We start from the raw sequence: 12,061 nt of genomic DNA on the forward strand, positions 1-12,061 counted from the left end.
AAGCCGAGCACATGCAATGAACTGAAGTCAGCATACATATTATGCTTTATGTTGAAATGCTACGGTGCATACCCGAATAATGTTGTGCTTGATGCATAACAAGAAATACAAAACAGAACACCCAGTAGCTCTAGTTTCACTCTGTCACTATGCATGTTACATAAACCACTCTAAAAGCACAAGAATTTTATACAAAGCCTATGTAACTTAGAAAAAAAATTGGAGGACGCTTAAGCTTCGCCTTCAAGAGTGGGACGCGACAGCGTTCCCGTCGACCCGCCAAGGGGTATAAGACAATGCGCTACGGCACAGCAATCACTTACGATGCGCCCCGCATCGGACTTAGCGCCCACCTATCACGCGGTGAACGTCGAGCAACGCAGCGTTCGGCGCGACAACGAAACGTGCGCCTGAGCGAACGAAACGAACCAAAGAACTCGGTGTCTCGGAGGGGAAACGATCTACGCCAGCCAAACGTCGTGATCGGCACGGGCAGAGAGATAGATAGTAATCTAAACCGGGAGCCCGGCGAAGCGTCGTCAGGGGAGAGGGAGTCCCGCGACGCGCCTGGCAGCGGTCCCAATGCGCGCGCGGCGCGCCTCCTGTCGGGGCAGCGCCGTACATTGAGAGGAGGGGGTCTTCTGTGTTTGCCGCAAGATGGCTCTGCGTGTGCGGAAAGCGCAAAAGAAATGCAGCGGAAACGCACTTCGCAACTCGTGTAATTGTGACTTCTGTACGTTACATGTTCATAATTACCGATATACACCGCAGTATAACTTTCCACGGCTGGTTTCGAAGGCAACACCGCATTCACTAGAGGCGCGTTTGCACCGCTTGGAAGCATCGAACTCGTGGCTGAGTGGTAGCGTCTCCGTCTCACACTCCGGAGACCTGGGTTCGATTCCCGCCGGGCCAATCTTGGAAGTTGCTTTTTATTTATGAAGCGCCTGCCGTGATTTATCGCTCACGGTCAACGCCGCCGACGCCGACACCCGACGCCGACGACACCGGCTTTTCTGCGACACGAGCTCCTTAACGCTATCGCGTTAAAAAGTGCAGCGTCAATAGCGGGCGTTCCTGCTTTTTTTTCACAGGCAGCAAATATTGGCAGTAAGAAAACAGTCATAAATAGGTTGAGAAGGGTAGCCGCTCATGAACGCAGTACACAGCCGCTTTCATAAATCGCAATGTAGAAAACTCTCCCTCATTATCAGTGTACATAAGTACATATACGTTGCTGTAATTACGCAAATAGCTCATACTGGCCTTCCACAAGATTTAGTGTGCAAAATGGTTATCGAAGTCGGTTTTTACGCCTGCTGTGCACAGATCGGTCACGGCCAAACACCGGTGCGCACATGGCACTCGCAGTGTGTCGTGCGCATACGGCGCACGAAATCGCCCGGCAGAATCGAGAACGCGCGGTATCCATTTACAAACTAAATTAAATGTATCCGATTTAGCTTGTGAAATTATACAATTAACGTACGTGCCTGTGACACTGTCAGGTGTTGGTTTCGTCCTGCTTTGAAACATTCAATAGAAGCCGACGGCGGTCTACGATGTTCATGCCCAAAAGCACAAACTTGCCTCATTCCGGCTCGAAATGACGAGATGTTTCCTTCGTAGCTCGCTCCGCGGAAGGGGAAAAAACGCGTGCATAAGCTCCCGATAGCAGCGCTAAGCTGCTGCGCACAATCGTAGCACAGTTCCAGCAGTAAACACCATTGGCGTGCAAAACAGCCACCGGCTGCATTACTTCGCACAAAATAACTTTTTATTTTCGTTTCTAGCAACCATTATCTACGGGCACAAAGTATTTGTACTTCAGTAAACACTCAATCCGATGTGTCACCGAATATGAAGCTCTTCCAACACGGCGGCCTTCCCGGTTCCCAGCCCAGGTTTGGCTTTCGTGGTCGTAGCATTCCGTCGCAGCCGCGAGTCGCGGCGGAATCGTTGCACTTGTTGAAGCCTCATTGGGGAACTTGGTGCAATCCCATAGGATGGGCTTCAGGGTGGCCCTCTCCCGCTGGCACACGCGGCACACATCACTCACATATAATTTAGGGTATAGATGAGTCATTAACACTGGGGTGGGTAGAACCAGTTTGCAATTGTATGAACAGCACCGCCTCCGCTCGGCTCAGCCCCGGGTGCGGGGGTGGGAAAGTCCTTCGAGCCAGGCGGTGGAACTGTGTAAGTTCGTTGAAGGTCGTCATGCGGTCCTTGGCACTACACCACGTTGGACGGTCGGTTGCAGCGGCGCGGTTGGTTAGCGCCTGCGCCTTTGCGTGTGCCGTCTCGTTGTGTTTATCGTGCTTCTCGGACGCATCGTTGCCCGCGTGCGCCGGGAACCACTTGATTCTAACATACCGATTCTGTCGTTGCAGGTCAGCCGAGCACAGAACGCGCACAGCCTCACCACACACTTTGCCCTTTGCATAATTCCGCACTGCACTTCGGGAATCGACCAACACCGTCTGGCACCCGGGGTCAGCAATGGCCAGGGCAATGGCCAACTCCTCCGCCTGACACGCCTCGCGGACCCGTAAGCTCGCCGCTGCCCTCGTCGCGCCGGACGACGCCTCGATGACGGTAGCTGCGAACGCCGCGCAGTCTCCCTGGTATTCTGCCGCATCCACGAGCCTTGCGTGCTCGTCCTTGGCGTGAAAGTCGATGATTGCCTTGGCCCTCACCGCTCTTCTCTCCTTGTTATACTCCGGGTTCATGTTTCTCGGGCCGAGGTCCACACGAATCCGGCGCCGGGTTCCGTCCGGGACAGAAACGTCGCTACTCGCCGCTTTCGCTCCGGGCGTGAAGCCCAAGTATTGAAGGATGCGCCTGCCGGTTTCGGTCATGGAGAGCCACTCCAGCTGGGCGGTCCGCTGCGCTTCCGCAATTTCGTCGAGGGTATTGTGTACCCCCAGGCTCAGGAGCTCGTTGGTGTTCGTACACTCGAATAGTCCGAGCGCTGTCTTGTAAGCTCGGTGTATCAGGGCGTTGATTTTATTCCTTTCACATTGCATCCAGTTGTGGAAGGCTGCAACGTAGGTGACGTGGTTGATTACGAAGGAGTGCACAAGCCGAATCAAGCTTTCCTCCTTCATCCCGACCTTGCGGTTGGCAACCCGTCTGATGAGACGTATTGCGTTGGTAATCTTGGTTGTAAGGCGGGAAATAGTCTCGCCGTTGCCCCGTCGCTTGTCTATAATCATGCCGAGCACTCGGATTTTGTCGACCTCCGGGATCACGTGGCCATTCCTCGTCGCGATCTTGATGGCCTCGTAATCCCTCGCTTTGCTCTTCTTACGTCTGACGTATTTCGGTGGTAACACCAGCAGTTCTGACTTGCTCGGTGAGCAGATCAAACCGGAACCGTTCAGCTGGTCTTCGATCGCGTCTACGGCTTCTTGCAGCATGCTCTCAATGTGGCCATCGCTGCCTCCCGGAACCCACAGCATGATGTGATCGGCGTAGATGGTGTGCCGGACACCCTCGACGCGAGGGAGTCGCTTGGCCACCCCGATCATAACGAGGTTGAACAACAACGGCAAGATGACCGAGCCTTGGGGAGTCCCGACACTGCCGAGTCTCTTCTCTTGGAGCCGTAGATCGCCGGCGCAGAGCTCGGTAGTCCGCCCCGTCAGAAAGTCTTTGATATAATTGTAGGTTCTTGCGCCCATGTTGAGTCTGGACACCTGGGCTAGGATTGCAGAGTGCTTCACCTAGTCGAAGGCGCTCTGCAGGTCCAGCCCCAGAATGGCCTTGTTGTCTTTCGTTAGGGTGTCATCGTCAATTATATGTTTCTTCAACAGAATCATCGCACCTTGGCTGCCGAGGGAACGCCGAAACCCGATGATTGTCGTGGGGTATAGTGAATTTTCTTTACCTTCTCTTGTTACTTTCGTGGCACAGAGTGCCTCCAAGCTGGCGTAACCAGCTTACTTGGTAGAGAAAACTTTGCTTCAGCTGTCGCCGTTTCTCCTCTTCCATCAGAGATGGGACGCCATAGACGTTGAACTTGGAGAATAGACTTTATGTACACATTATATACATTGACAGCTATTTACAGTGGGTCCGACGTATCAACTCGACATAGCCGATAGTACATAGCACCGTTCGTACGTCAAGACCCTTGGGTTACACTGGGACCGGCGCCTTTACTCGGCAGAGCCGAAAGTGCAGAGCACCTTTCTTGCGCCCGGAACCCCTGTGAGAGGTCGGGAGCCAGGTTTTAAACCTTCGGTTGCCCCTCCCGAATCCCCTCACGGCAAATCACGACACCCCAGTGACCTGATTGGGTCAACTGGGCTGTCACTCATTGGGCACTCTCTCTCTCAGCCTCTCCCTGCGTTCCTCGGAACATTCAGATAGATAGAGGGAGAGAAAGTAACCACCAACAACAAATAAACAAATAACATCCCAACCGTTTCGCCTCCGCGACATACATGGAAAAGTCTCCCGACACCTTGAAAAACACTTACGGGGAAACGGCCATCTGCGTCGCCCCGTCCTCGCACTTTCACTAATCCCATCGCGCACTGCGTGCCGCAAAGGACACCCTTGCCGACGTGCGCCCGCCGATTCGCAATGCCGTCTTGTGCATTGTTCGTCTCGTCCGGCTGGCCCGCAAAGCTAAGTGCACCGTTGGATTTGTCTCGGTGGCGCCAGCCTACGTTTTAAGAGACTGCGCGTCGGGTCACCGATCCCTCGGGTTATAAGCTGCCGCTTTGTACCCCCCCGGCATGACCATTGATATCCTAACGACGCTTTGCCCGCACGCGTGACAGGTTAAAATGTCCCGACGCGTCGGCGCGGGCTATCTGCCGTCAAGGAGCGTCTCCCGACTCATTAACAAAGCGCCCGGCTGGCTTTACTCCCGGCTAAGCCCGAAAACGGCGACCTCCCCCAATTCTAGGAAGGGAAATGACCTCTCAGCGTCCACGCCGTTAGGCAACATCCTTTACAGGTATAGTCCCGACTCCTCCAGGTAATCCTGCCACCTACACATGAGGACGTGCTCCAACACCTTGCCCACGCAGGACGTGAGCGAGATGGGCCGGAGGTTGATCGTGTTCGGCGGCTTGCCTGGTTTGGGGATGAGTATGGTCTTGGCAGTCTTCCACTGCCGGGGCAGTGACCCCGCACTCCAGCACTTGTTGTAGTAACCAGTGAGGTTTTGGATGGCCACATCGCTGAGGTTCTTGAGCGCTCTGTTCGAGATATGATCCGGGCCAACCGCCGACTTGCTGTTTAGTTCGTGCAGGGCCGCTCGCACCTCCTCGACGCAGATCTCGCGGTCAAGCTTCTCGTTGGCTTGACCACCATACTCAGGATGCCTTTCCGTGGGTGTAACCGGAAGGTACTTGCTGTTTATGCGTGTGATTACTTCAGTTTCCCCGTTTTCCTTGACTGCTCTGTGAATGAACTTTGCGAGGCGGTCGCGTTGGTGGGATTTTGTTTTAGTCTCGTCGAGCAGATGCCGCATCAAGTTCCAGGTTTTGCCGCTATGCATCTGCCCGTCCGCAGCATTACACATTTCGTTCCATTGTTGCGTGCAGAGCAGCCGACAATGAACTTCGATGGCGCGATTCAGCTCCGCCACCTTCTTCCTTGGGCGCCGATTTATTCGTTGCTTCTTCCACCTGTTTAGGATCGATTGATTTGCTTCGAATAAGTGCGCCAGGCGGCTGTCAACCTTGTCGACCTGCTCATCCGTTTCTATGATTTTGGTCGCCTCCTTGACCTTCCCCGCGATGCGGGCTGACCATTCTTTTGTGTTCTCGATTGGAGAAAAACACCCATTGCTTCCGCGGCGAATGCGAAGACCGTAAGAAGGAAAGCGCGCGCTCCCCTAGAGACCGGCCGTGGTGGGTGGCGCAGGTTTGACTGCTTCCACCTTGGAGGCGGGGGATGCCACAGCCAACGACTCGCTGTGCGCTGGCCGGGCAGGTGGCACAGGCCGGTGCGGCGCTGCCCCGTGACGCGTCGCATCGGCGTACGTTGTCGTGTGGAATGGCGAGCACCTTTTTCGTGCCTCCTTGAAAGAGATGTTTTCGTGTACTTTTAGGGTGATTATTTCCTTTTCTTTTTTCCAGTTGGGACAAGATCGAGAGAATGCGGGATGTTCACCTTCACAGTTTACACAGTGAGGTGTTACTTCACATTTATCTGAGGCGTGGCCTTGGATTCTTCATTTCGCACACGTGAGTTTACCACGGCAGCTCTGCGATCCGTGGCCAAATCTTTGACATTGGTTATGATGCTTCTGTGTACATTTTAAAATATTTTATTTGGGCTTTCTGTCGGCTCTGCCCTTCAAGCCCTATGCGGCTTCGGCAGGCCTATTATGTATCAGTGTTGGCCGAATTCCTGTGTCAATAAAGTATTATTATTATTATTATTATTATTATTATTAGTAGTAGTAGTAGTAGTAGTAGTAGTAGTAGTAGTAGTAGTAGTAGTAGTAGTAGTAGTATTGCAAGAGTGATAGTGCGAAGCAGCAAGAACAGGGCACGCTAACTCCTATTTCAGAGGTCTATAGTGAGAATGCAGTGATTTATAAAGGTTACCAGAAAGTAGTACAGCAAGAAAGCATTATAAAATCCAGTGCTTGATGAAACAAAACTATCAAAAAGAGGAAAGAGAGAAAATACAAATAAATAGGTGGAAAAAATTGGAGGACGCTTAAGCTTCGCCTTCAAGAGTGGGACGCGACAGCGTTCCCGTCGACCCGCCAAGGGGTATAAGACAATGCGCTACGGCACAGCAATCACTTACGATGCGCCCCGCATCGGACTTAGCGCCCACCTATCACGCGGTGAACGTCGAGCAACGCAGCGTTCGGCGCGACAACGAAACGTGCGCCTGAGCGAACGAAACGAACCAAAGAACTCGGTGTCTCGGAGGGGAAACGATCTACGCCAGCCAAACGTCGTGATCGGCACGGGCAGAGAGATAGATAGTAATCTAAACCGGGAGCCCGGCGAAGCGTCGTCAGGGGAGAGGGAGTCCCGCGACGCGCCTGGCAGCGGTCCCAATGCGCGCGCGGCGCGCCTCCTGTCGGGGCAGCGCCGTACATTGAGAGGAGGGGGTCTTCTGTGTTTGCCGCAAGATGGCTCTGCGTGTGCGGAAAGCGCAAAAGAAATGCAGCGGAAACGCACTTCGCAACTCGTGTAATTGTGACTTCTGTACGTTACATGTTCATAATTACCGATATACACCGCAGTATAACTTTCCACGGCTGGTTTCGAAGGCAACACCGCATTCACTAGAGGCGCGTTTGCACCGCTTGGAAGCATCGAACTCGTGGCTGAGTGGTAGCGTCTCCGTCTCACACTCCGGAGACCTGGGTTCGATTCCCGCCGGGCCAATCTTGGAAGTTGCTTTTTATTTATGAAGCGCCTGCCGTGATTTATCGCTCACGGTCAACGCCGCCGACGCCGACACCCGACGCCGACGACACCGGCTTTTCTGCGACACGAGCTCCTTAACGCTATCGCGTTAAAAGCATTGTGATCACCAACTGCGCATACGACTGCTATCCAAGAAACAAGATTTTTTTTTTATTGCATGGAACTGGAAGGTCGTGCTTGCATGAGCAAGCTGTCAGTCTGTCTATTGAAAAAGAAGTGTTTCTTCAAAGGTGCTGGCATGCATGATTGGCGATTGTAGTGATTTGTTTTTTCCTGCACTTGGGGAATTTTTACCTGTGTTTTCTTTCTGTAACATCTTTATTTATGTTTGGTTACCTCAAGCACCAATTTTTACCTGGCCTTCTTGCTGTCTTTTCTTTTCTGCTAAACTGTACAAATTGCTTCATTTTCACAATAAATCTTAGCTAGAAGTCAGCCCTCATCTCTCTCTAGTGCCATCCTGTTGATACTGCTTCATGCTATGCGCCCTTGCAACATCTATGTGTGTGCGTGCGTGCGTGCGTGCGTGCGTGCGTGCGTGCGTGCGTGCGTGCGTGCGTGCGTGCGTGCGTGCGTGCGTGCGTGCGTGCACATAGATTTGGATGTCAACTCAGGGCCTTGGGTGGGGGCGTTGTTATCCTGTGCCACCGAAAAAAAATGCCGGAACTGGCCCACAGCAAGGTCGTCAGTTGCTATACATGCCGACTACGGCTCGGTGAGAAGATCAGCCCTCGATGCCTAACCGTTGACAGTAAGCAACGGCATCTACATAGCACGCTAGGCCTCATTTGAGCGCCATGGTCGCGGCTGGGCCGCCGGTTCCACAGAAGACCATCAGTCGGACAAAAGCTTTCAATGGTTCGTTGCTTGTCAAGGACGTCCCATCCCTCACAGAATGCCGGAACAGGGCCGTGACAATGTCATCAGCTGCTATCTACGATGACTCAGGAAGAGCAGTCCAGGATTCCAAACTGTTTATGATTAGCTGCACCATATGCAAAACAAGCAAGCGTTTTTGAAGCGAAACAATCACTGCTGCGCCAGCGCTCCCCCTGAAAACCATCGGTGGGACGAAAACTTTCAGTGATCCTTGCTTCTGGATGATGTCCCCTGCCCCCACAAAATGCCGGAACAGGGCGGCGACAAGGTCGTCAGCTGCTATCCATGGCAACTACGGCTCGGTTAGAAGATCACTCCTCGATGACAAACAGCTGGCGATTAGCGGCAGCATCTGCATACCAAGCTAGACCGTATTTACGCACCACGGTCATTGCTTCGCCGTCTGTTCCACAGAAGACCGTCGGTCAAACTAAAGCTTTCAAAGGCTCGTTGCTTGTCAAGGACGTCCCATCCCTCACAAAATGCTGAAACAGAGCCGCGACAATATCTTTAGCAGCTATCTATTGTACATGCTGCCATCTTGTGAACGTGGGGAGACAATTAGTTCCGCATAGTGCGCGTGGTCGGTGATCGGGCAGCGCGTGCTCTTCTTCTTGAGATAAAACACGTCTGAGAGATCATTAAACGTGTACGTATGTGACTCCTCGTCTGGCCGCTTCACTCTTCCTTCCTGGCTACAACATGGTGTCAGAAGAACAGATTCTACCAGCACACATCGGCTCCTTGTCCTCCATGCGAAGGACAATGCCAGCAACGAAACGCCGGTGAGCTGCTCCCTATACGAACATCTCGGTTTTCAAGCAACGCGACCCCTTAACGTTCGAGGCAATGCCGTCATTCGTACTTTAACCGCCGGACGCCTTCAACTTTTCGTCGCTGAACGAGTGGCCGAAGTGGAAAAAAATGTTTGAATGCTTCCGAACGTCTTCAGCTTTGTGCGTCAAGCCCGATAAGCATCAAGTAGACGCGCTACTCTACATTGTGGGCGAGTGAGCCAAGGAAATCTATGCCACTCTCGCTCTCTCTGAAGAGAACTCCAAGAAATTCGACGCAGTGGTAGAGCAGTTTTGACAAATACTTTATCCTGTGACACAACGTAACCTTTGGACGAGCCAGATTCAACACCAGAGTGCAACAAGACGGTGAGCCAGCCGAAGGTATCGTTACTGCACTTCACACACTTTCGAAAGACTCTGAGTTCAGCGCTCTTCGAGAAGAGTTCCTGCGTGACCGCCTCGTAGCTGGGATATAAGATAAGCAGATATCCGCCAAGCTACACCTCGACGCAGACCTCACTCTTCAGAGGGCTCTTGAGTCCGTCCGCCAGATCGAGAGCGTCCGTCAGCAACAAGTCGAACTCCGCCAGGAAGTGCCATGCGTGAACAAAGTTGTGTCCGCTCCCCAATCCACTTGGGGTACTGCAAAACAGGACAAAAGCGGCAGCTATTCACGTGGGGCAAACAAGCCATCTTCATCCTCCGATAAAAACAGCATGCAGAAACCATGCCGTTTGTGCAGTCAAGAGTGTCAATCCCGTACTCCGTGCCCAGCATACTCGGAAGTCTGCAGGAATTGCCGGAAAAGGGTCATTACGCCTTCGTATGCATGTCGCGGCGCCTCGGTTGAGTCTAAACGCAACAAGGGAATTTAGAAGCAGGATTCCTCGGAGTAATCAAGACGTCGGATGCTGGACCGTGGGAGGCAACAGTCATGGTTCAGGGTCAGCCAGTAGATTTGAAAATTGACACTGGCGTCGACCACACAGTCCTCCCGAAACAAGTATTGCAGACGCTCAAGGACAGACCTTTCCTCTGAGTTCCTCCTCGCCAGCTACATGGTCCAGATGGAATGCTTCTTCCATCCGCAGGAGCGGCTCGACTAGAGCTCATCTACCACGACCGTACGACAACTCAGGGTGTCTATGTCTTAGATGAGGTCCGCACTCCGTTCCTAGGCAAGCCAGCGATCAAATAACTCCGGATGTTGACATTTGTAAACGCCATTGCTGAGAAAGTGAATCCGAAAGAAGAATTTCAAGCGTTGTTCTAGGGACTCAACAAGCTGCACAAGGAACACCGAATTCAGCTGCAAGCAGGAGCGAAGCCTTTCGCGCTCAGCTCTCCTAGACGCATCCCAATTCCTTTATACGAAAGGACAAAGTCGGAACTGCAAAGAATGCAGAAACTCGGCTTCATATCACCTGTTGACGAGCCGACTGAGTGGTGTGCACCAATAGTAATCGTCCCAAAGCCCTCTGGCTACGTGAAATCTGCGTGGACTTCACAGAACTAACAGCTGCATTCTGAGGGAATGGCATCTTATCCCTTCCGTGGAGTACACTCTCGGACTTCTTCGTGGAGCTAAAGTGGTCTCCACACTGGACGCTAACTTTGGATTTTGGCAAATTGCACTTTGTGAAGGTTCTAATAACCTCACCATGTTCCTCTCACCCTTTGGACGCTTCTATTTCAACCGGTTACCGTTTGGAATTGCGTCAGCTTCTGAACACCTCCAGAAATAGGTGTCACGCATTTTACAAGACGTCAGTATGGTTGTCTGTCACATGGATGACATCCTTATCTAGTATTCGAATTAGAATGAGGACAATGAAACACTCAGAAATGTACTGCAGCTACTCGTCAAGGTTGGAGTGACATTCCGAGAGACCATTAAACGTGTGCGTATGTGGCTCTTCGTCTGGCCATCTCGCTCTTCCATCCAGGTTACAACATTATCCTTGATTACTTAGGCTTGTTTGGTAGATCAGTCCTCGATGTCAAACAGTTGACGATTAGCGGCAGCATCTGGATAGCAAGGTAGGGCGTATTTAAGCGCCATGGTGGCTGCTGCGCCGCCGGATCCACAGAAGGCCATCGGTCGAACTAAAGCTTTCAAAGGCTCATTGCTTGTCGAGGACGTCCCATCTCTCAGAAAATTCTCAAAGAGGGCCACGACGATATCATCAGTTGCTATGAATGGTGACTCAGGCTTGTTTGGAAGATCAGTCCTCAATCCCAAACAATTGACGATTATCCGTACTGTCTGCAAAGTAAGCCAGGCGTTTTTAAACGACACAGTTGCTGCAAGGCCACCGCTCCCACAGAAGACCATCGGTCAGACTAAAGCTTTTAACTTTACTTTAGCCTTGCCATCCAAGACCTTCGCTGTGTCTAAATCAATGCTGACTAAAATAAAATAAAATAAAGGGTCGTTGCTTATTGATGTCGTCCCATCCCTTAGAAAATGCAAGGGCGACGGTGTTGTCATCAGATGCTATCCATGATGACTCAGCTTGGCTGGAAGATCAGTCCTTGATCCCACAGTTGATTAGCGGCAGCATCTTCATAGCAAGCTAGGTCGTATTTAGGCGACATGGTCGCTGTTATGCTGCCGGTCTCACAGAGGACGATAGGTCGGACTGAAGCTCTCAAACGCTCTTTGATTGTCACCGATGTCCCTCCCCTAATAAAATGCTAGTACAAAGCCACGAGGATATCATTAGTTTCTTTCCAAGATTACTCAGGCTTGGTTTTTAAGATCAGTCCTTGATTCCAAACATTTGACAGTTAGATTCAGCATGTGCAATGCAAGACCGTTCTTAAGTGGCATGGTCGCTGCTGTCCGTTGCTTCCACTGAAGACCATAGGTAGGACGAAAGGTTATCAAGGATCCTTCCTTTTCAATGATGTACTTTACATCACAAAATGCACAATCAAGGCCATGCTTTTGTCATCAGCTCCTAC

The sequence above is a fragment of the Dermacentor albipictus genome, chromosome 6 (assembly GCF_038994185.2).
Source record: "Dermacentor albipictus isolate Rhodes 1998 colony chromosome 6, USDA_Dalb.pri_finalv2, whole genome shotgun sequence".
In the NCBI taxonomy this organism is placed as follows: Eukaryota; Metazoa; Arthropoda; class Arachnida; order Ixodida; family Ixodidae; genus Dermacentor; species Dermacentor albipictus.